This window comes from Suricata suricatta, chromosome 9 (assembly GCF_006229205.1).
Source record: "Suricata suricatta isolate VVHF042 chromosome 9, meerkat_22Aug2017_6uvM2_HiC, whole genome shotgun sequence".
In the NCBI taxonomy this organism is placed as follows: Eukaryota; Metazoa; Chordata; class Mammalia; order Carnivora; family Herpestidae; genus Suricata; species Suricata suricatta.
In genome coordinates, this window is record NC_043708.1 from 133,749,193 (window position 1) to 133,774,357 (window position 25,165).

General features: G+C 46.6%; 2 long non-coding RNA genes across 4 annotated transcripts; one reads left to right on the forward strand and one right to left on the reverse strand.

The window, feature by feature from the left end:
- On the reverse strand, positions 1 to 19,164 carry LOC115301651. Its single transcript, XR_003913231.1, has 3 exons — positions 19,132 to 19,164; positions 16,430 to 16,579; positions 1 to 122 (listed from the first exon to the last, which is right to left on the reverse strand). It is a non-coding gene; the product is annotated as an uncharacterized LOC115301651 (long non-coding RNA).
- Positions 17,898 to 24,307, forward strand: LOC115301650. Of its 3 annotated transcripts, none has more exons than XR_003913230.1 (6): positions 17,898 to 19,267; positions 19,430 to 19,511; positions 20,310 to 20,422; positions 20,514 to 20,618; positions 21,789 to 21,879; positions 23,727 to 24,307. It is a non-coding gene; the product is annotated as an uncharacterized LOC115301650 (long non-coding RNA). The 3 variants fall into 3 exon arrangements; XR_003913229.1 differs by lacking the exon at positions 20,514 to 20,618 and having other exon boundaries at positions 17,898 to 18,740; positions 18,916 to 19,267; XR_003913228.1 differs by lacking the exon at positions 20,514 to 20,618.
- The last annotated feature ends 858 nt before the right edge of the window (positions 24,308 to 25,165 follow it).

Consider the following 25,165-nt stretch of genomic DNA (forward strand, 5'->3'; position numbering starts at 1 on the left):
AGTGCCGCTTAGGGAAGCCCGGGGCCATGTGGATACATTCAGCAGTTGACAGCAAGTCAGGGGCTCCTTTGTCTGAGAGGGTCTTCAAGAAGAAGTCATCTCTAACTGGGTCTGGTGAGCAGCTGTAGGGGGAGGAAGCAACAGAAGGGAGAGTAGGTGAGAAAACACACGGTGAGAAGCACCTTCTAGAATACATATTTCCCTTTGGGAGGCAGATATTGGAGGAAGTTCTGAATCATAAAACCAGAGATAAGCATCTTGGAGGAAGCCACCATCACTCTGATCAGGAATTTTTTTTTTTATGCTTATTTGTTTTTGAGAGACAGAGAGAGACAGAGTGCAAGCGGGGGGAGGAGCAGGGAGAGAGGAAGACACAGAATCTGAAGCAGCTCCAGGCTCTGAGCTGCCAGCACAGAGCCCAACATGGGGCTCAAACCCATGAACTGTGAGATCATGACCTGAGCCAAAGTCGGATGCCTAACTGACTGAGCCACCCAGGCGCCCCCATATTTCTGGTTTTTAAAACTTATAGTGAAATGCCTTATTTTAATGATTGGCAAAAACCAGTACAGATATTTATGCTGAACGCATTCAAAATAAACCACAAATAACAGCAAAAAATGGTAGGTTGAGAAAAATGCTTGCGTTTTCAAGCTGCTTAGAATCCTCCTTTTCCCCTCAGAATAGGCCACCCACGGCCAGAACAGCTCAGCAAGGACAAATTATGTGTCCATTCTACAGCCCAGAGACACCGCTCCGTTCAGCAAAACAAGCCCTTTATGTGAGCGTCTTCTATGCAAGGGTCACCTGGCCAGGCCCTGGGGGTGAAGGGGGGACACAAGAAGGATCGGATGAGCTCTCATCCTCAGTTTGGTCAGAGTATAGGGCCAGGAGAGGAAATTCGGCTAGAAAGAAAAGCATGGGCAGCTGTCGGAGAGTCTCCACAGCCTGGACTTGGTCTGCAGTGGAGGCAGGGATGTGACAGGATTGGCCTCAGTCCCTGGGAAGACATCTCAGGGGTGCGGAGGACAGGCAGGGAGGATGGAGTCAGGGACATGAGGGAGGGAGACGCTGGGCCATCTTTCCAGGTGATGAGAGCTCAGGCCAGAAGGTATACCCAGAGAGCCCCTCTTATTGACTGGCAGGCTTCTCTTTGGGGTAACAAGCCGTGAACGGACTGATCACCTCTTCCCCAATGTCTGAACAGAGTGTGCCCTCTTGAGCAGCAGTTCTGAACCACGGCCGCCCAATGAGTGCAGCTAGAGAGTTTGACGACGGCCAGGTCCCAGATCCCTTCCCTAAGCATTCTGAGTTCATCTCCCAGGGGCGCAGCCTGGGCATGGCGGTATTTCAGAGCTTTCTGGGGATTCGAGAGTGTAGCTGAATATGAGGGCCGCGGCTCCAGAGCACCATCAAGCACAAGAGAAGCCCCAGGGGTCTGTCCTCAGACATCTCTTCCACCTCCTCCTAGAATAGATGTCAGGCAGCTGGCCACTCTTTGCATCGGACTCTGAACCTGCAGCTTTTCCTGTCCTTCTGCAGCATAGAGAGTGTTCAGCTACTTGTGCTCAATATCATCCATGACTTTCTTCTTTCTGGAAATTTGCTAATCACTTAACACACGGTTGATCCCTCTTCCTGTTTCCCTCGTCATTATGGGTACATTCTGTACATGGGTCCTTCCCTGCATCCCTGGGATTTGGAAAGGGCAGGAGAGAAACACGTGGGTGCCAGGAGCCACCTTCACCTGGAAGCTCCTTTCTATCTTTTATGGGAGCAGGAGTGCCAGGAAGGATTGCGATCCTGGGGACATCTAGCCTCCCTAGTCTCCAAAGGCTGAATATAGGCAAAGGACATCATTTTAGGTGTATTCATAAAGAGCTGGGTGGGCTCTGTCCCAAGATGGCGGGGGTGGGCATTTGCAACTGGAAATTGACACCAGTCATATGTAACCAATAATCAGAATAGTTGGGGTGTGAAGTTTGGCCACTTTTTCCAAGGGTGAAGCCACCCACAGTCACTCTCTTCTCCCCTCTGCCCCACTGCTAAAAACTGAAGGCTGGAGCTCGGGGCTCAGCGAAGGAGGCTGGAGAAGTTAGGCCCTCCTCATGGCCGTGGTGGGATAAGTCACCTGCCACCCACACAGGCCTCCTCCCTCACAGCCAGCCAGGGAGCATTTTGCCACATGTGCTAGTCCATAACTGGTCAGTTTGGGAGACAGCCAAGGTCCTTCTGGGGACCTGGCCAGCAGCCTCTGGGGACAGAATGACAGTCAGCTGCTAAGAACCACTGAATGGCCTTGTGACCAACATGGGACAGGTTCAGGAGTTGGGAAGCTGGAAGGGGGGAGTGGGGACACCTTTCCTTGCTGCCTTCACAAAACATCTCTGTCTGCTGAGCGCTGGGCCCTGGGGCATCTGATAAGGTTGTTAAGTCAGCTAGAACACCTGCCCAGCCATCTGGCACTTTCCTCCTCCAGACATGGCCACCCAGACGTCCTTGCTCACCTCCTCAAAGCCAGGGGGCTGCAGGGACCCCCCACACCCGCCAGGGAGAATGAACCGCCCCCCCCAAGTTCCAAAGGCAGTGTTCAGTTCCCAGGTGACGCTTCACAAATTCTTCTTTGACTTTGTTAAGAGATGGGTTTTATCAATGACTCACCTTCTCTAAGGCTCCTGGTAGTTTAAACACAGGTTAATTCTGACCTTGCTTAGATAACAGAGTAGCACGGTTTGGTGGCGGGAACAGGGAGAATTTAAACACGGCTGCCCTCTCTCCATATCACACTAAAAAAGAGTGCAGCCCAGGGACCATTAATCATCTCAAATGCTGGGCTTCAGGATCTTATCTGCTGTAAAATCGCCTCATCCCCTCCTCTTCTGGACTCTGGAAACCATAGCATTTGCAGAGAAAACACATCACCTATGTTAGCAAATCCTGTTAGGGTCTCTCTCGTAGCACACGACCCACTAATGTATATATTTAGCTGCTCCGATAGAGCTCTGAGTTGTGTTAGGAAAAACACATTGGGGCTGATGGAAGTGTTCTGTACCCTGGTCTGGGTGATGACCAAACAGGCGTATGCATTTGTGAAACATCATCCAGCTATTTGCCTAAGTGCCCTTGATGCACCTGCTCTCTAGCTATCATCTCTCTACTTATACATTTGCTGTATTTATTTTTATTTTATTTTTAGAGAGAGAGTATGTGAGCAGAGGCGAGGGGCAGAAGGAGAAAGAGAATCTTAAGCAGGCTCATCATGGAGCCTGATACGGGACTCGATTCCATGACCCTGAGATCAAGACCTGAGCAGAAATCAAGAGTTGGACTCTCAACTGACTGAGCCACCCAGGCGGCCCATCTACCTATACATTTAAAAGAACCATCTTTCTTTGTTTCTTTGGGCACCTGGGTGGTAGAGTTGGTGGCCATCTGACTCTTAATCTAAGGTTTGTGGGTTTGAGCCCTGTGTGGGGCTCTGTGCTCATGGTAGGAACCTGCTTGGGATTCTGTCTCCCTCTCCCTCTGCCCTCCCCCACTTGCTCTCTATCTCTCTCTCAAACTAAATTTTAAAAATAAACTTAAAAAAAAAAGAAAAATCCATTTTTTTAAAGGAATGCGCACAACTGAGTGATGCTAAACTCAGACGTTTAACACCCCTACCACCAAGGGACCCAGGCTGTGTGTGCACAACTGGAGCCCTTAGTGCCTGGACCCCTGCCCACTGGGAGGGGTGGCGGGGGGGGGGGGACGGCAGCAAGGTGGAAAGAGGTAGAATTCGAAGGAGACACATCTGTATTTGAATCTTGACTCTGCCGTTTCCTAAGTCACTGAAGGCAAGTCACGTGGCCACTCTGTGCCTCAGTTTCCTCCCCTGTAAAGTGGGGATACTATTTCCTGCCTTACCAATTGCAGATGATTAAGAATAATTAAACGGAAGCACCTGGCACATCACAGACACGCACCAAATGGCAGTGCTGGTCCCTGGGTAACAGCTGGTCCCTCGAGAGCCTTCTCCTGCTTCCTCGTCCCTATCTCAGCTTGACACGCTCAGTTTCTGAAATGAGCTTCCACACCACTTGGCATCAACTTCTCCCTCTTCCCCCTCCACTCACGAGCTCCAGGATTTTCCCATCCTTATTTCCACTGCGGAAGTCCCACTCATAACCCCGGCCCCGGCCCCCGCTCACTCAGCTGCCCGCTCCAGCACGAGTGGGCCAAGCCATCCGTCCAGGAGACCGACCCAACTCACTCTGCGTTCAGTGCCCCCTGCAGCAGCTCAGCCACAGCAGCTGTGGCCCCAACCTGAGCAGTGGATTCAGGAGATCTTGGGCCGAAATTCCCGTGGTGTATGAAGAGACCGCCAACAGCATACCCAACACCTGCCAACTGCCAGAGGATGGCGGGTTCTCGTACCTCGGGGTGCGGGTGGGGCGGACTCAGTGCCCACACACCAAGGCACCTGTGTCCGCTCGGGAACACAGACCCATTAAAGATGAGGTGTCATGGATGGGAACCCACACATGAGAGGCTCAGGGCTCACTGTGCACACCCCGTCCCCAGTGTGCACTCCTGTGCCACAGGGAGGTCACGGCCTCCCCAAACAGACCCTCTCCTCTATCAGTGACTTAACGCTTTCCAAACTCCATCACCATGGGCCACGTGTGCGCCCCTCTCATGCCAACTGAAACCAGACTAATCCCTTTTCTGCCCTCTCAGCTCCCAAGTATGTAAAGATTTCCATATCTCCAATCCATTATTTTAAAATATTTATTTGGGGGAGAGCACAAATAGGGAAGGGGCAGAGAGAGGGGGACAGAGGATAGAAAGCGGGCTGTGACTGACAGGCTGACAGCAGCCAGCCCAGACCTGGGGCTCGAACTCACAAACCACAAGGTCATGATCTGAGCCGAAGTCAGACGCTCAACCGATTGAGCCTCCCAGATGCCCCCATATCTCCAATCCTTGAGAGGAGTCGTCTCCAGATTAAAGATGCCCTATTCCTTCCACTGTAGCTCAGACTCGAGCCTAAGAAGCTTCCACTTGCTCTAAGCCTTGGCCTCAGTTCCATTATGGAAGGAGGAAGAGATAAAATTAAGAAATGATGCCTATTTTCACGCCGGCCCCCAAGGGCCCATGCCAGGCCCTCCCCTGTGCTTTTCACACCCTTTTACCATCCCGCACCCCCGCTCCCAACCCCTCCGTGATTGATTCCCGGTTCACACTAATTAGGCCTGGCTTGCACCGGGAGGGAAAGAGCTTTGCCATTTTCTTTAAGGAAACCGAGTGAGAGGCCAACCTGCTGGTGGTTGCCAGGCAACCTTGATGGTCCTACAGGAAAGACAAACTCGGGAGACACGGAGCCAGAGAGCCTAGTTAGCAGCTATTGAACATGGCTCTCTTCTCCACTTAGAGGCAGGAGAAAGGCCTGGCTGGCGTTGGCACCCATTAGTGCAGCTGTCTTTTTAAATGGAATGCACAAGAGTGTGTGTGTGTGTGTGTGTGTGTGTGTGTGTGTTGGGGGTGCACACTCAAAGGGAAAGAAGAAAGTAGCATTAGTCTTTAAGGTGGAATTACCGTAGCAGACACCATGGCAAAATAATTTATGAAATATCATACTTTATCCGTTTACCTTTAAATTTTCCTTTCTGTCTCCTCAACTCTGGGAGGCAAGCAGGACTTGGAATTTCTTACCTCAGAGGAGGATGGAAAGCAGACACAGACTGTAGGTGAAGGCCTTTCCTCTTTTATAAAGTATTAAGCTACAGAACAAGGGATAAGATGAGGAGTCTTGGAAAGGGGCAAGGGCGGAGGTGTGGTGTTGGGGAAGGGGGTTCCCTGGGGCCCGGGAAGGAGACGGAGGTCTATGACCCTACTATTTCAGGACCTGACCTAAGGTGATTTCATTTGGGTCTGAGCACCTGCACTCCCAACCTTGCCAAAGGATTCCTTAACCTATGCCTGGCCCGGGGCTCCCCACAGGAATGAACTCTACAGGTGCAGGGCAGGAGGGGAGACTGGGAGGGGGGGCGCTGTGCAAAGCATGGCAACCCATGTGAGCAAGAAGATGATGCCTCAGTGTCTCCGACAGCCCAGAGCCTTTGCACGACCCTGATGGAGGGAAAGGAAACAGTGGCTTAGACTGCGTTTCCCTGTCTCTGAGGACAGGTGGAGACTCAGAGCCCAGTGGGGTGGATAGAGAGCCATTAAAACTTTTTAAGCAGATTGGGTGCCTGGGCTGCTGAAGAGTCAGAAGAACATGTGACTCTTGATCCCTAGGTTGTGAGTTCAAGCCCTATGTTAGGTGTAGCAATTACTCGTATAAATAAATAAACTTGACACAAAAATAAAAATTTTTTAGCTGAACAACTTGGTAATTAATCTCTACCAAACTTTTAAATGTCACACCCACTGGGGCACCTGGGTGGCTCGGTTGGTTAAGCATCTGACTCTTGATTTCGGCTCTGGTCATGATCTCACAGTTGGTGAGACTGAGCCTCATATCCGGCTCTGCACTGCTTGGAATTCTCTCTCTCCTCTCTCTCTGTTCCCTCCCTGCCTCACTCGCCCTCTCTTTCTCTCAAAATAAATAAACATTTTTAAGAAAGAAAAGCAAGGTGAAATTAATAAATCCATATGGCAGAAGATTTGGCCACGTCTATCAGATATTAGGTAAAAGTAAAAAATTTGACAATATAATTAAACTTGATCATATATAAATGTATATTACCTATGTGTATACATACACATAAACACACAAATACACACAAAATCCAATAAAAGTACACACACACACACACCATACAGAAAACAGTCTCAGAAATGGAAGACTCAACAAATTCTAAAAATCGAAAAATCATAAAGAGGCCACAGTTTCTGAACACAATAAAATAATATTCAAGATTAATAATATTAAAAGAATAACCAAAATATTATCTGCCTACAAAAATAAAAAAAAAACCACTCTCCTAAATACGCAGGCTAAGAAAAAAATCAAATTACAATGTATTTAGAAATGAAAGACAACAAACTGGTTTAAAGATATAAATGTAAACAAACACTAGAAAAATTATGAGTAATTAAAAAATAACCTTGGCATAGGAAAGGTCCTTCTAAATATAACACAACTTTCAGAAACCCCAAAGACTAATACATTCAACCACGAAGAATTTTTAAAAATTTTATGTGACAAAAACTACAATCATCAAAATCAAGTTATAAACTGGGGAGGAATATTTGCAACTTATATCACAAAGGGCTAATTTCCTAATATACAAAGATCTCCCATAAACCACAAAGAATAAAGACTAATAGCCCAAGATAAAAATGTCCAAAAGATAGGAACCATGAGTACCCAGAAGAAGGTATTTAAGAAATGGCTATTAAAACAAAAGATGTGATATTCCAGTACATATGCAATAAATTTAATTGCAAATAAGACTACACTGAGATACTGAATTATAGAAGAAACACTGGGGGCACCTGGGTGGCTCAGTTTGTTGAACGTCTGACTTGAACTCAGGTCATGATCTCAGAGTTTGTGGGTTCAAGTTCTGCATCAGGTTCTGTGCTGACAGCACAGAGCCTGTTAAGGATTCTGTCTCACTGTCCCTCCCCTGCTCTCTCTCTCTCCCCCTCCCTTAAAATAAATAATCTTTTAAAATGTTTTAAGAAATAATGTGTCTAGTTATACTCGTTGCAGACAAAATAGAGGCTAAAATCAGGGGACAAAGGTTTAAGAAGAAACAGACAATAGCATCATTTCAAAGTAGCTCTCCCAAGATATTTTTCAATTCCAAAGGGAAAAATAACTTTATAGTAGAGAAAGCTGGCAGGCATCACTTTGTTAACATCACTAGTATTAAGATGACATCTAGTGCCTTCAGATAGAATCCACTGAGAAGAACATACTACCTCTTCTGGAGAATTCTCTCCAGTAATGCATGGCCTCAGTCCAATCAGAGAAAACACCCCACAAAGTCAAATGGAGGGATATGGCACACAGTTATTGACCAATGCTCTTCCAAAGTGTCAAGGACATGAAAGTCGAAGAAACAATGAGGAACCACCACAGATCCAAGAAGACCAGGGAGACAGGCGACCAAACACAGTGTGAGATTCTAGAACAAGAAACAGGGGCATTTGGAGGAAAACTTGTGAGACTCAAATGAAGCCTGTCATTTTATGAGTAGTTTTGTAAAGATGTTAATTTTCCGGCCTTGGTAACTGTCCTGTGGTTATAGAAGTAGTTGACATTAGGGGGAGCTGAGTAAGAGATAAACGTTAATTCTCCCTTTTATTTTTGTGACTTTTCTGTGAGTCTAAAATTATTTAAAAATAGGAAGGAAGGGAGGAAGGAAGGAAGAGAGGTTGATGAAACATAATAAACAGAAAAGGCAAAGAGCTGAAAACACTGAATTGGACAGTGCCTTCGGTCTCTCTGTTTGGTGAGCCATGTCCTAATTTCAGGAAATGACTCAGCCTGTTGGGAGTTTTATTTGATTGTAAAGATAGAAGTAGTGTGTTTTATTTTCCAGCAAATGGTGCTGGAACAACTGGACATTCACATGAGTGAATCTAGACACAGTGCTAATAAGCTTCACAAAAATTAACGCAAAGGTAGATCCCAGACCTAACGGTAAAATGCAAAACGATAAGGCTGCTGGAGGTTCACAGAGGGGAAACCGAGGCTGCTTTGGGCATGCCAGAACTCACAACACCAAAGCCATGATCCATAGGAGAAATAATCGATTAGCTGGATTTCATTAAAATTAAAATGTCCTGCTGTGCTGAAAACACAGTCAAGAGAATGAGAAGATAAACTGCAGATAGAAGGAAATTATTTGTAAAAGATATATCCGATGAGTATTTTCTCAATGTCTGATAAATGTCTGTGCATTCAAAATATAAATGAACTCTTGAAACTCAAAAATAAGAAAAGGAGGGGCTCCTGGGTGGCTCAGTCGGGTAAGCGTCTGACTCTCGATTTCAGCTCAGGTCATGGTGGTGAGCTTGAGCCCATGGAGCATGGAACCTGCCTAAGATTTTTTCCCTTTCTCTCTCTCTGCCCTCTCCTGCTTACACTCTCTCTTTCAAAAAAAAATTTTTTTTTAATTAAGAAAAGGTGAGTAGACACCTCTCCAAAGAAGACAGACAGATGGCCAGTGAACATATGGAAATATGTCCACATCATATGCCATTTCCACAAATAAGACACTACTACACATCTCTTTGAATGGCTGATATCTGGAACACTGACGACACTAAATGCTAATGAGGATATGGGAGCAACGGGAACTCTCATTCATGGCTGGTGGGAATGCAAGATGATGGAGCCACTCTTGAAAATAGCTCAGTGGTTTTTTTACACAATGAAACATACTCTCACCGTAAGATCTAGCAATCATGCTCCTTGATATTTACCCAGATGAACTGAAAACGTATATCCACACAAAACCTGCACCCAGGTATTTAAAGCAGCTTTATTCTAGTTGCCAGAACTTGGAAACAACCAAACTGTCCTTCAGTAGGTGAATGGATAAAGTGTGGCACATCCAGACAATGGAATAGGGTTATTCAGCACTGAAAAGAAACAAGCTATCAGAGCCATAAAAAAAAGACATAGAGGAGGGGAACCTGGGTGGCTCAGTGGGTTAAGCAAGGGACCCTTGATTTCAGCTCAGGTCATGATCTCACGGTTCATGAGATTGAGCCCCACATCGGGCTCTATGCTGACAGCTCGGAGCCTGCTTGGGATTCTCTCTCCCTCTCCCTGCTTCCTCTCTTCGCCTCCCTGGATCTCTCTCTGTCTCTCAAAAAAAAAAAAAAACATTAAAAAAAGACATAGAGGAAACTCAAATGCACATTACATATATAAGAAACCAACCTCAAAGGGATACATACACATCATCTTCTGGAAAAGACAGAATTGTGGAGACAGTAAAAAGACTAGTAGTCTAGGGAGGAATAAATAGGCAGAGCACAGAGAATTTTTAGAGCAGTGAAATTACTCTTTGGGATACTATATTACATGTCATTATACATTTGTCAAAATGTACAACGCAGAATATACATATCAAGAGTGAACCCTAATATAAACTATGAACTTGGGTGTTAGTGCTGTGCCAATGCAGGTTCAACAGTTGTAACAAATGTTCCCCTTGGTGGGGGGTGTGAAGAGGCTGTGCACGTAGGAGATAAGTGAACATTCCGTTCCTTCCGTCCAAGTGTGCTGTGAACCTAAAATTGCTCTAAAATATTCAATCTAGTTTTTAGAAATTTTACATGTCATACAAATTCTGAATGGTTGGGGCTCTTGGTCATTACAGGAGTCCCCACTTCATCTTGTAGGTCAGAGAAATTATATGTAATGTCCTGCGGTTCACCCCAGGGCATCCTGGAGTCAAAAACTCATGAAGGTCATTGAGCCCAAGTTCATGGAGCAACAAGACATTTTTCACCAAGAGGAAAGGTTATTTTAGAATGAAATCCTAGTTAAAGTGCCAGGGGCTATGGAATGCAAACCCAGAAAACCAAGCTGTTTGGAGCCCTTAACAAGATTTCCACCTGATGATGGGAAAACAATGATTTTATTGAGATTTGTCCAGGAAATCGGTTTCTCCCAATCTAAAAGGATGAGATCATTTTAGTAATAATAATGCGAATCAGAAACAGTCAGCTAGCGCACTGTCTTCTGTGCGTAACAATTAACGAATCCTTTTCCTGTCCAAAGGCGGGAGCTGCTCAGAGGCCAGTGTTGCTGGCCTTCCGGTCCCAAGAATGCCAAGAAGTCCCCTGGATCCCCTCTCACACGATCTGCCTCTGTGACTAACTAATCACTTATCTAAGAGCTGCCTTGGATTGCTGCCTCCGGCACTTTCCACTAAAAGGCTCCTCCGATAGAAGGTCTGGTAGATTGCCAGAGGACTGATTTATGCTTATAGTTAAGCTCAGGACCTTCTCACCTGCCTCCCTGGGAAAGCAGCCTTTATCTGCACTGCTTAGAACGCCCTGGGGAAACATGAAGGGGAAACTGAGTACCTTCTCTTTATCTATAACCTAATTCAAAATTAGTGTGTGCTCTAACTGTAAATCTCAGACTGAGCCGTTCTTAGCTAATTATGTTTTTGCCATTTCATTTTATGTGATAACAACAGGATCAGCCTTAAGCAGAATTTATGGCTTTCCAAGTGCTCTCTTGAGCGCGAGCATATTTGATGCTCACCAAACCCTATGCGGGAGCAAAGAAGGGTCACCATTCTCATCTGAGGAAAGACAATTTCTGACACAGGAATTGAATGGCTCCCCAAAATCAAACATCAGTTTCTACCATCAAACAACCTTGTGCAGGGATTGTCTAATTTAAAAATAAATTGTTGGGGCGCCTGGGCGGCTCAGGTGGTGAAGCATCCAACTTTGGGTCAGGTCATGATCTCATGGTTTGTGGGTTCGAGCCCCACATTGGGCTCTGTGCTGACAGCTCAGAGCCTGGAGCCTGCTTCGGATTCTGTGTGTCCCTCTCTCTCTGACCCTCCCCTGCTCATGGTGTCTCTCTCTGTCTCTCAAAAATAAATAAAAAACATTAAAAAATTAAAAAATAAAAATAAATTGTTGGGGCACCTGTGTGGTTGGACTGACTTCGGATCAGGTCATGATCTCACGGTTCATGGGTTTGAGCCCCACATCGGGCTCTGTGCTGACAGCTTGGAGCCTGGAGCTGCTTCAGATTCTGTGTCTCCCTCTCTTTCTGCCCTCCCCCCACTCATACTCTGTTTCTGTCTCAATAATAAATAAACATAAAAATTAAAAAATTGTTAAATAGTTCAAAGATATGTAAAATACAGAAAAATGCAAAAGATAGTTACTGATCTCTCTCCTGGTTTTAACCACTTTTAACATGCTTGCCTCAGAGGCTTTCAAACAAGAAATAAAATGACACCAGGGTGTCTGGCTGACTCAAGCAGTGGACCATGTGACTCTTGGTTTCCACGTTATGAATTGAAGCCCCACATTGGGTGTAGACGTTACTTTAAAAAAATAAAATCTTTTTAAAAAAATGATAAAGATACAGTTCCTCTCTTCCTTGCCAGAGGTGATTGCCATCCTGAAGTTGTGTTATTAAACCCATTTTTCTCTCTATTATTAAACATTTACTGCATCTGTATTTGCTCATAATAATCTATGGCATTATGTGCACTTGACTTCTGATATCCACTTTATAGCTTCTGAATCTTTTTGTAACTTGTTTTTCTCACTGAACATGTTTCTAGACATCCAAGATGATAAATATGGAGCTACAAATTAAATGATCTATGTATTTTTGTTAACTGAGCTAGTATTTCATTGCACAAATAGGCCACAGCTTATTTATCTATTCCCCTAATGATGGATTTTTACGTTGTTTCCAAGATCAAGAGTTTGCACCGGAGGGGCGCCTGGGTGGCTCGGTTCGTTGAGGGTCCGACTCCGGCTCAGGTCATGATCTCACGGTTTGTGAGTTCGAGCCCCATGTTGGGCTCTGTGCTGACAGCTCAGAGCCTGGGGCCTGCTTCAGGCTCTGTGTCTCCCTCTCTCTATGCTCCTCCCCCACTTGCACTCTGTCTCTCTCACTCTCTAAAATAAATAAGCAAAATAATAATTATATGTACATAAAAGAGTTTCCAATGGAGATTGCCAGGGTCCCGATGTCTTACTCTTCAGACAGTGCTGCAGTGACATTTTCTCATGCTTCCCTGTGGCCAAGTACATGAGTTTCTCTAGAGTATGTGCCTAGAAGGAACATACTCCTGGATTGAAGGGTACACTCACCTTCACATTTATTAGGTGTTCCTAAATTATTCTCCAAAGTGAGTATAGCAATTTATACCTCCAACAAGTGTCTAAAAATTCCTGTCTCCCCATATCTGCAGCAACACCTGAATTATTACTCTGGTTAATTTTCCAACCTGATGGACGCGATTGGTTGTTTTAATTGTTTTCACTACATTATCCTCATGCCCAGTCCGTTTGGGCATTTTTCACAAGTTTACTGGCCATTAGAGTGCCCTTTTCTTTAAAAAAAAAAAAAGTTTCTTTATTTACAGAGAGAGAGAATGAGGGAGACGAGCAGGGTGCTAGGGAGAGACAGAATCCCAAGCAGGTTCCATGTTCCAACATGGAACTTGATCTCAGGACTGTGAGATCTTGACCTGAGCTGAAATCAGGAGTTGGATGCTTAACTAACCGAGCCACCCAGGAGCACCCTTGGAGTGCCCTTTTCTATGAATTGCCTGGTTAGGTCTTTTGCTCAGTTTTCAATATTTTTTTATCTTTTTCTTATTTATACAAGTTCCTAAGGGATTCTAGATATTAATTCCTTACTGATGATATGCTTTGCAAATATCTTCTCCCAATTTTTAACTTGATTTTAACTTAGTTGATACCTTTTGCCCCTACTAAAGTTTCAAAGGTAAATGTTACTGAATTTTTCTTATTTATTTGTGCTTTTTGAGTCTCGTTTAAGAAATCATTCACTGTCGGGGTGCCTAGGTGGCTCAGTTGGTTAAGTGTCCGACTTTGGCTCAGGTCATGATCTCAAAGTTCGTGGGTTTGAGCCCCTTGTTGGGCTCTGTGCTGACAGCTTAGAGTCTGGAGCCTGTTTCAGATTCTTCTATCTCCCTCTCTCTCTGCTCTTCCCCTGCTCATGCTCTGTCTCGCTCTCTCTCAAAAATAAACATTAAAAAAAAAAAAAAAAGAAAGGGGCTGCTGGGTGGCTCAGGCAGTTGAGTGTCCGGCTTTGGCTCAGCTCATGATCTTGTGGTTCCTGGGTTTGAGCCCTGCATCAGGCTCTGTGCTGACAGCTAGCTTAGAGCCTGGAGCCTGTCTTAAGATTCTGTGTCTCCCTCTCTCTCTCTCTGACCCTCCCCTGCTCATGCTGTCTGTCTCTCTCTCAAAAATAAATAAAACATTTTTTTAAAAATTAAAAAAAGAAATAATTCACTGTCATGAAGTCATAAAGATATGCTTCTGTATATTTTTCTATTTTTCTCTAGAACCTTACCACATTTTTACTTTTAATTCCAAATGTAAATTATTTTAGAGTATGGTATGAGGTTAGAAACTACTTTTATTTTTATTTTCCTTATAAATGTTTTCATATAACTATTTGAACTGCCAAACACCCATAGACCACTTTTCCATATACCCGTAGGTCAGTTTCTGAGTTCGCTATTCTCTTCGGTTAGCCTATTTTAACATTTCTGTGTCTGTTCCGTTCCACACAGTGCTCGTTACTATAACTTCATTATAAACCTTGATATTTGATAGGGAAGTCTCCCTCCTCAGTCCTCATTCTCTTGGCTATTCTTGGTCATCTTCATATAGAATTTAAGATCAGTTTCTTAAGTTCACACAAGAAAACCCCCTGGCTTTTTATTAGAATTGCAATAAATTTATAAATTAATTTAGGAAAATTAACATTGTAATGCCATTGCCACATCCACAAACATGTCAAGTCTTTCCATTTACTTAGGTCTTCTTTATATCCTTCAATAACATTTTGGAATCTCCTCAATGAGTGCCTTATCATTATTTGATTTATTCCTTGGTATGTAAGGTTTTCTGGTTATTCCGAATAAGTTCATATGTTAAGTTATCTATTTAACTGAAGTATTGCTCAGGAATGCTACATTTTTTTAAGTTTATTTATTTTGAGAGAGAGCAGGAGAGGGAGAGAGAGAGAGGGACGGGGAGGAGAGAGAGAGAATCTCAAGAAGGGCTCTGCACTGACAGTGCCTAACCTGACTTGGGGCTCGAAACCACGAACTGTGAGACCATGACCTGAGGTGAGATCAAGAGTCAGATACTTAACCAACGGGGCCACCCATGCACCCTTATTTTTAATTTAAAAGGTTTTTTTAAATTTTATTTTAGAGAGAGAGAGAGACAGGGAGCATGAGCAGGGGAGAGGTCCAGAGGGAGAGAGAGAGAATCTGAAGCCAGGCTCCACACTCAGCATGCTCAGCATGGAGCCTGACACGGGGCTCGATCCCATAATCCTGTAATCATAACCTGAGCCCAAAGGAAGAGTCGGATGCCCAGCTAACTGAGCCACCCAGGTGCCCCCCACAACTTCATCTATTAAAGAAACTTCTTTCTTCCATTGAACTATCTTGAGACCTTTTTGAACATCATGGATGATAAATGCATGGATTTATTTCTGGACCCTCAATTTTATTCCCTTGATTTATATTTATCTTTATAATTTCTTGATTATGGTTGTTTTGAAACTGCAAAGTGTGAGTCCTTCCAACTTTGTTCTTCCTTTTCAAGAGTGTTTTGGCTATTGTGGGTCCCTTGTATTTCCATATGACTATGAAGATCAACTTATCACTTTCTGAAAAAACAACACAAAACACAGCTGGAATTTTGATAAGGATTATGTTGCATCTACAGAGCAATTCAGAGAGTACTGCTCTTTTAACAATATTAATTATTCCAACACATGAACATTGGATATTTTTCTACTGACTTAGATTTTAAAATTTCTTTCAGCAATGCTTTGTGGTTTTCAGTGTAGATGTTCCACACATGTCTCATTTAATTTATTCCTAAGTATTTTATTCTTTTTGACGCTATTGCAAGTGGAATTGTTCCCTTGATATCACGTTTGGATTGTTCATTGCTAGAAATAGAAGTGATTTTTTTACATTGAGATTTTGCAACTTGCTGAAGCTGTTCATTATGTTAATGTTGGCGAGTGGGGGGGGAAGGGGGGAGGTAGATTCCTTAGACTTTTCCATACAAAAGATCATGCCATCTAAAGAAGTTTTACTTCTTCCTTTTTAATCCTTTCACTTCTTTGTTTTGCTGAATAGCCCTGAATAGAAACTCCAATACAATATCGAATATAAAGGGTGAGAGTGTACTTCTGCATCTTGTTCCTCATCTAAGGAAGAAAGCTTTCAGTCTCTCACCATTAAATGATTAGCATTTGTCCTCCTGAGCCTTTTTTTTTTTTTTGCCTCCAAAGAGAACAACTCAAAGTTTGCTGGCAATGTAACTATAAACACCTTCTTTAATTTTTTTTTTAATCGTGGCAAAATGCATGGAATACGAAATTCACCACGCACAGTTCAGTGACATGAGACATACAGCTTTGATGTGCCACAATGCCACGATCCGTGCATGGTTCTCCTCCATCTTGCAAACCCGAAACTCTGCACCCATCAAACAATACTTCCTCATCTCCCCCTCCCCCAGATCCTGGCAACCAACCATTCTACTTTCTGTTTCTATGGATTCGACAACGCTGGTACTTCATATGAGCAGAATCATCCAGTATTTTTGTCTTCTTGTGACTGGATGGTGATCGATAAAAAATAGAAATTGTAAGTGTTTCCCACAGCTGCATAGTTTGAAATGTGAAAATTTAAGAGGAAAAAAAACCAACCTTATTAGCAGGACATGCCCTCCTCCCTATGTTCTCCGAATGTAGGCAGCACATATGTCTTCATGTCAGTCAAAGGTTAGACCTCAGGGCGCCAGCCAGCCAGTAGTGAAGCAAAGATTTCAGCCCGAGTGAAGCCCTTACCAGGTCCTGCTGGACACAGGGGGCAAAAACCTCACATGATTACAGGTCCTGACAGGTGACGTTAAGGAAGTGATCAGGTGAGATGGGGAGAAAAATATTTCACTTTCCTCTTTACTATTAAAAAAAAGGAAATGGCTGAGGATTAATGGCTTTGGTGACACTGACAAATAGGAGAGGAAGGTTCAGTTTGGACTGGACCCCAGCTCTTTCTACAGGGGTCAGTGCTATGCCACCGCATGCGAAAGACAGCGGATGCCTAGATTTCTTTTTTTTTTTTAATTTTAACATTTACTCATTTTTGAAAGAAATAGAATGTGAGTGGGGGAGGGGCAGAGAGAGAGGGAGACAGAATCTGAAGCAGACTCCGGGCTCTGAGCTGTCAGCACAGAGCTGGAGACGGGGCTCAAACCCACAAGCAATGAGATCAGGACCTGAGCGAGGTCAGATGCTTAACACAACTGAGCCTAGCCCAAGGGATGCCTAGATTTCTATGTGAACACTTTCAATTTTGTTGGCAAGTACTTCAAAAGAATTTTCTTTTAATCTGTGAAACCTCAGTTCCGTACCTCATTTGGCTCCCCGGCCACAAGCATGAAACCCTAGATGCACGCTAGCTCCGTGGTGAGTTTGTTACTTTCTCATCTGTTTGGCTGTTCTCTGGAGCAATGGGGCCTCAGTCCATCCCTGTGCACAGGCGAGGACCCGCACAGATGGTTCTGTGTGGGTGCTCCCTGGGTGTGCTCACTCGGGCATGAGTGTCCTTTAAAGAGTGGGTGAGAAGAGTGCGTGATCACTTTCTTGAATTCAGGAAGGACAATCTGTCCGTGGGCAGGTGACATGGGGCCACCTGCCAAGGGGGGGGGTGGTAGGAGGGAAGAGGACAGATACCGAATGTCCCTGTGGAAATGAAGGTTTCTGTGTGCTCTCCCTCAGGGAGTCTCCCTCTCTCCTCACCTGCTCTTCAGCCAGGACCTTGGAACAGCGAGGACAGAGAGCTGGACCCGGGACTAGCTCTAGGGCTTCGTCCAGTGCCGGTAAGTTTGGCTTCTGCACTAAAGCCATGCTCCCCCGCCTCCCCAGCTTTCTGCTGCAGCTGAGCTCGGATCTGGGAGCCCAACAGCGAGGCAAGAAACCGAGAAGGGGGTGGGCAAGCCTCTGCAAGCTGTTGCCATGGCCACAGGGGACTTTTGATGTGAAGCATGGTGACCACCCCCAGCACCACCAACTTCCCTTCTCCACTTGTCCTCTGGATGACGTCATGGACGTCCGTGGCCCTGACAGGCCACCTGTGGGTTGGGCTCGGCTTTAAAGCAGCTGTTCTGCCCTGGCTCCCGCAGGCCTGGCGACGGTGTCTGCACCCGGAGCACCTGGAGCGACTCCTGACGTGCTTCCCGCCCTGGCAGCGCGACCACCGCTTGGGACAGAACACATTGTCCGAGAGAGGCAAGTAAGGGTGCTTCACAAAATACCTCCCTCAAACCCCCACCTCCCTCCACCCTTCCCGCCTCTGCTCTGCAGTTCTTGGGAAAGAAGCAACAAGCCGAAGGCGGGGTGAGGAGGGGGTTTTCTTCGAGAAAGATGCGGGGCGCAGCTGTCTCTGTCTTCCCTCCTGGCCGTGGCCGTCCAAGTCTGGTAAAACCCCGATCAGTGTCCGCGGTCCAATCCTCCCCCACAGGGCCAGGGCCCGGGACTGGAGGATGCCCAACTGGAGGTGAGTTGCGCGAGGCTGAGCCCGGGGCTGCTTCCGAGGGCCGGAGGAGGCGGCTCGGCACCCTGGCAGCTGAGCGCTCCTGCAGGGTGCCCTGAGTCGTGGGGGCGTTTCATTCTCGCACCCACCAGCCCGGCGACAGCGATATTGGCTTGTCAGGCGGAGTCAGGCGTCCGCTGGGCGATGGGCGCAGCACCAGCGGCTGGAGCGCGCGCTCTCCGGAACCAGTGTCCCCAAGCACACGCTACAGTGACCTGGCCTCCGCTCCGCTCACCCTTCGGAGTGCAGGTGTGGCACACCTGCTGCGTGCAGAAAAGCGGTGGGTTTCAGTGTTCCAGATTTCCCTTCCCAGCCTTGACCGCCTTCAGGTCTGAGAGCCAGGAGTCCCGGGATTCCGTCCGCCGACGCCTAGGCAAGCCAGTGCCGAAGGAGAAAACGTAGGAAGTGCCGGGACGGCACCGGGTAACTATCCCAGCGCCAGGGGCTCTTTCTACCCGCCTCGATTGCTGCAAATAATGACACTCTTTCGGGGAAGGGAAGGGAGAGGCGCTGGGGATTCCGCCTCGGAGGGAGTTGGGTCTGCCGAAAAAGTATTTCTGTTGCAGACACGTCCTTGTCTCGCCTTTACCGCCGGCAGCTGGATGGTCCCTAGAGCCCCTGCACGATGAATCCGAGCCTCCAGCTTCAGCACCAGAGCCTGGACAGCGCCCGGGCCGCAGAGCTCCCAGAGTGGGTTTCCGCGCGCCACTCCGCTCCCCAGTCCGAGTGGGCTTGAGCTAGACGGCTCAGACCCCCCACGGCGGAGGCCAGGAGATGAGGCTGGGTTCGCCGAGGCGGGGGGTGGGGGGCTCACCTTCCCCATTTCTCCAGAGCTTAGGTGTCAGATTCTAGGACGGTATTCTATCGCCCTTCGCTAAGACCAACTGGAATAGAACTTGGCGCAAAGTGCGTGGAGGGCACCGAAGCGAAAAGAGGCGCAACTGGAAATGGTGAGTTTGGGGGCAAGCTGGAAAGTGGGTCTACCGGGAACCCCAGGCACTGTTGTGCTGTGAAATATCGCCATATCCAAGCTGTCTTTTCTTTGTCGCCCCCGCCCACCCCCCACCTCTTCCTTCTCTCTGGCTCCACAATCTCCGAATGCCCTAATGCAGGTGAATGAAGGGATGGCGGGGGACGATTTGAGATATAGACGCCGAAGTAAGAAGCCTATTTTATCTGAGTCTGAATATCTAGGTAGGTGAAATCTGTGCTAAATGAAAATCAGGGTCCTCGATTTTAACCAAAGGAGCCCAGAGTGCCTTTTGCACCAGGAGCAGGATGATTCTTTTGCCAGGGAAGAAAAAGCTGCGGAGGGGAAGACGTTATCACAAAAGGGCTAACAGAGGTGGGGGAGGAGGAGAGGGGACAGGACCTAGGCGCTGGAGTGTGGTTGCCAGGCAACTAGCCCCAGCCTCCTGTTGCCTTGGTTACAGTGAATGGAGGGGTTTGGGTCACTGATTATCCTGAGCACCTTGATTCTTTAAATTATCTGCTGGAGAGTCCCTGCCTTCCCTGGGCTGGATAGGAGACACAACCGGTCCTGTAAGGTCCCAGGAGTTTAAGAGGAAATCCTGGAAGGTGAATTATTCTTTTTAAGTCAAGGTTCATGGCAAAGCAACTACTTTTCCACCACAGCAACCCTTTCCACTGTCTCCTCCACCCCCTTCACTGAGGTAATCCTATCCTACCCTGCCATTTCTCTGGGATTTACAATTATGGATTTTTCTTTTCTCTCTCTCTCTTTTTTTCATTTAGTCCCTTAGATAGAGGGGCTGATTTTCCTCCCCTCTATTTTTCCCCCCCTTTAAATGAGAAAAACACATTTGTTCTTCATAGATGAATGGCAGGAAGCCAGGGAAATTGTCCAAAGCTGTCTCTGGTACAGAGAGGGGTTCTCCTTGGCTTCATAGTGGTTCCTTCCTCCCTAGACAGCCCCTCCAGAGGAGGGGAACTGAATTCTAGATCACCCTCTCTTCTCGTCTCTCCCCACAGAGCACCCAGAACAGGTTGGTAGACATGTAGCTCTCTCAGCAAATTGCCACGAGTGTCCCCTGCGTTTGATTCTTCAAGATTCTCTTCTATTTTCTCTCCAGCTTGCCTTCATGGTGAGTAAATCAGCACTCAATCTTTCTAATCATCTGATCTTTTCTGCTTCCCTGGATTGACAAACACTGATTCCATTTTCTCATCTGGCAGCTTTGCCCACGTGTTTATTTGCAGTATCTGTGGGAAATCATTTTACCCATCGTTTTCCAAAGGCCGCTGTAACGGGCTCAGAATGATTGTAAAGGGACATCTCTAGTAAGTTAATAGGACAGCTCATGTTCTGTGCACTATTTCACTGAGAATATTCTTTTCCTTAAGAGCCCTGGATTTTCCCTTTCCAAAATAAAACCTGGTTTTAAATTGAGCTATGATTTGACAACAGGGAGATCTCTGTTTCAGGCAGGAGTGATCCTATCAATATCTGTGATGCCCCGCATCAGTAAACACACTCTTCATTTTCTCTTCCTTGCCTTTTCCTTCACACATTGCAAATATTAAAATAAATTAATCATTATAACTTCAATCTAAGTTGAAGGTCAAAATTACCCTCCAATGACTGGCTAGTTTGGGGAAGATTTACATTAAAATTCTTTCCTCTCACATGTTACTATAGAAACTTCTTTTTAATACAGACCAGACAGCTGGTCTGCTTTTTGTACTTTTCTTCCCAAAGAAGTGCCTCCTTTATGAATTCTCTGGGGCAGATATCATTGATCACATCAATAATGCCCCATAGCAACAGTGTGTTGTTTTTTTTTAATTATTATTCCCTTTCTGCTCATTTTCTTTATGGACAAAGGGTCTGCTTTCCTTTCAAGAAGAGAATTGAGATCTTATTGGCCAGAAAAGGAGAAGCATTATTTCATTGGTTAGTTTGCATCACTTTGTCAACCAATCAGAGGATGCCATTTATCCTTTTCTGACTAGCTGAGTGAACAGGAGTACCTAGAATATTTGAATCTGCCTTAGTTTCTTCTAGTAGCAAAGGATGGAAATCTTAGTTCTAGGACTTAAGAACTTTAACTAATCCAGATTGCATTTCACTTGTAAGAGCAAATTTTGCTACCTAGTTATTTGTAGCTTACTTGAACATAAAGTAGGTTGTTCTATGGATTTTTTTTTCTTTAAAAATGTACCTTGATTATCTTTCCACATCACTGCAGGTTATTGGTATCATACCAAGGGTCCAGGGAATTTTTGTGATTTCTCCTAGATGTGCAGAATTGGTTCCCACCTTTAGGGATATAGTGAAAACTGTCAGGGGTGAGGATGGGAAGCCAGAAGGGGGAAGAGCTGTGTTACCTACATGATGAACATATATCTCAGCTTCTGGATTCATTCTGTCCAACTTTGGTGCCCCTGATAGTTTTGTTTGTTTTTTCTACTTTAATTCTTCATGGCTGCCCCTTTGGTTTGCATTTTCAGGGACGAATAAAAAACCTGGATGGATGGAGATGATGACCCTTCAGTTCCGTGTAAGAGCAGACACATCACGTCCCAGGAAGGCTTGTGGCAGGTAGGTGAAGGCAATTTCTGGAAATGGAGATCATTCCAGGCCCTTGTGGCACTGGAGTGGGGCAGGTCTGTGTTTTCTTTCCCCCTGCACCATCAGCCTACACTTCTGCCAAAGAAAGGGGGATTAGAGTTCCACGCCTTCCAAGACAGAAACTGCCTGCAATTTGGAAGAAGGTTTAACATGGGTAGCGACCCCCTTGATCAGTCTTTTCCTGGTCTTCGGCTGGAAGGCATGCTTGGAGTGGACAGATGCTTGATCGTGATCGTGTTCTCAGGGGCCACCTCCTTTAGTGGCCCCATCTCTGCCAGAGTTTCAGTGGCATCATGAGCCCCGGCACTAGACTATAAGCCCTTCAATATTAGGGGCTATATCTTATATACCTTTGATTCTCTGGAACTTAGTCATGTTAAAACAGAGTCTCAACAATGTTTGAACTGAATCCTACAGGCTAGTATCAAGACGAGTTCCTTAACTCCCTCGTTATGATAAGGGCAGCTCTAGCCCTGGACCCTCCCCCATCTGTCCTTTCCAAAAGCTTCTATTCCCTAGCTCTCTTCACAAAAGATAAATGAAGGCTCAGCTCATCGTTACCATGGTTACGTGGAGTGGCCATACGGAGGATCCCTATCACCCATTACTGTCAGGAGGAAAGAGAGAGGAGGGGGTTGGAGATCATTGTCACGGCGGAAACCATGGAAACAAGCGTTGCTAAGGGGATGACTCTAAATTCAGAGGAAAGAAACTAGAAGTGGGGAGAGGAAGGTGGGGGGCTCAAGGGCAGGTCATGGTTTCAAGGTACATTTCTCTTACACTGTGACAGCTTCCTTTGCTATTTGCATCTTTTAAAAAAATAAAGCATTTTTCATTTTATTGTTTTTGAAAGTAATCTCTATGCCCAAGGTGGGGCCTGAACTCATGACCCTGAGATCAAGAGTTGCATGTTCCACCGATTGAGCCTGCCAGCCACCCCTCTATTTGCATCTTGACCCAACCCAGAAAGTGCCCAGGGTTAAAGAATTTAAGAAAACTGGGCTTCAAGTCCATTTTCATTGGTCCTGCACGGCAAAGGCCAATGAAAAGGAGTCTGTTCACACTCATGACCAACTCTGTCTGAATTTTGCCTCTTTGCTAACCGGTTTCAAGAGCCAGACTCTGTGGTAGGCACTGGAATATAATCATGAGCAAAAGTTCCTATTTGCATATTGAGCTGATCACAGGACACCAATTGGTGGCTTTAGGTCAGGGCTACTCACATAGGCTAGACTGGACAAGTCCTGAATGGCAGTGTGCAGAGATCTGCTAGGATTCTCTTCAAGCTCGCTCTGTAATATTTTTTAGCTTATCTGTGACCACCAGAAGTTTACCTGGGGGGTCCCTGAGAAAGGTCTGTTGTTCCTAGGAGTACCTCGGGTTCTAACCCCTTAGGTTAACCTCTTACACGTGACTTAGCCTTATTCTCTAATATTAGCACGCAGGTCTTTGTCTCTGAAACTATACTAAGGACAATGGACTAGACCTCTTTCAACAGCGCCAAAGAGACACGAGGACATTATTAAAGAGACTGATGACAACAAATCCCTTTCTCCTCCTCGATGGGTTAGACGCTGCGGATGGGGCTCCTCAGTTCTTTGCAGCTTGGAGTCACAGAGCAAACACCCCACTGGGGAGTGCAGAAAAGGGGGTCTCAACAGCCTCCTGGGGAGGCCTATCTCTCCCCTGCATCCTCCACAGAAGAACGTGGGGTTTTATCCGGCTCACCAGTCTAGGGCTCACAGTCGGAAAGTGTCGGGCCTCAGAGCTGGGCACTGCCAGTGTTCTCCATGTCCCTGCTCCATGTCTCCAAGCAGGTCCTGCCCCATTCTGGATGGAGAGAACAAACCGAAGGTTGGAGAGCTGGGCTACAGGAAAAGAGTTCTCAATTAGAAGGAGAAAGAATTAAAAGTGGCACCAATAGGGAACGGTAATAATCCTTCAGCTGCTGCAGAAATAAAATCAGGGCGGCGCTCTCTGAGCCACCGGGATATTGTGGCTTTTGCCAATTAAAGAGCAGATACATCCTGCTAGTGCAATTAGAGGCTGGAATAGGCATGGGGGGCCTAGCCTTTCCTCCGTCAGTGCCCGGAGCTGGGCTGGGGCACTTTCCCGGGGAGCCCGGCACTGGACCTGGGGGGGAGGGGACCCCGGGGCTGAGAAGCCACCCTCCCCCTGCCCACAACCGGTACCCCTTTTCCTCTCTTTTCCCTACTGCTTGTCCAGCACCCTGACCCCCACTTCATTCCGAGCTGTGGCTCAGTAAGCCCTGGTAGGATTTTCACCACGGGCCTTGACGGTGGACTTGGAATGCTTGGGGAGAGGGGTCACCAGTACCCGGATTCTTTCCTTTTTCCTCACCTCCAATCTCCGTGATAATACAATGCTTCATGATTAATGAAAGGTAGAGAAATGAACTGCTGGCCTGCTTCCCTTTACTAAATAAGATCTCTGTATTATGAAAGCAAGGAGCTTCGCTATAGGAAATGAAACACTGGGCGGCGGGGGAGGGGCAAGAAAGAGAAAGCAAGACATTCCCCTCCCTCCTCGCTCTGCGCAGAGGCTCCGGAGACTGCGGAGGCAGGAGGGGAGCGGTGGGAGGGGGCGCACTTGGTGGTGGGCGCCGGGCACACAGCTGACCCCACCCCCCGCAGGGGTGCGGACTTGGAGAGGCTTGTCCCATCTGGAAGACTAGTGATTTTGTTGTTGTTTCTCTGCACCCAACAACAAGTCCCAGTCTGCCGCATGGTGCTGGCCACTGCAGCAGGGGTGGGGTGGGGTGGAGTGGGGGTGGCAGGACCATCCCCCCCTTTCTGGCCCCCTTCCAGGATTCTTTTTGTGTTTTCTCTGTGTCCTGGAAAACACCTTTGGAAACCACTCCGAGCACTCCCAGAGCAGCACAACCTCAAGCCGAGTCTTCCAGAAACAAGGACAGATGTTAGTGTGAGCTGAGAAGCAAGGGGTGGGGGGAGGGGTGTGGGGATGGGGGCGTCTGTCCTTGGGAGCCCTGGGCTGTTTCTGCACCACTAAAGGGCAAGGAGAGAGCACCCCGCTCTGTTACTCACGGATTCACCCCACAACCGTTTATCGCCAGGCACCCACAGTTGGGTCGTGTTTGGCAGGAGAGGGAGGCAGCGTGGGCACAGAGGGGCATGTCCTCAGGACCCAGGTGCCTACCACGCTGCCCAGAGAACACGCCACCCCCCAGCTCACCTCAAGCTTGCCTGCTGCCTACCCAGGCCCGAGAGAATGGACC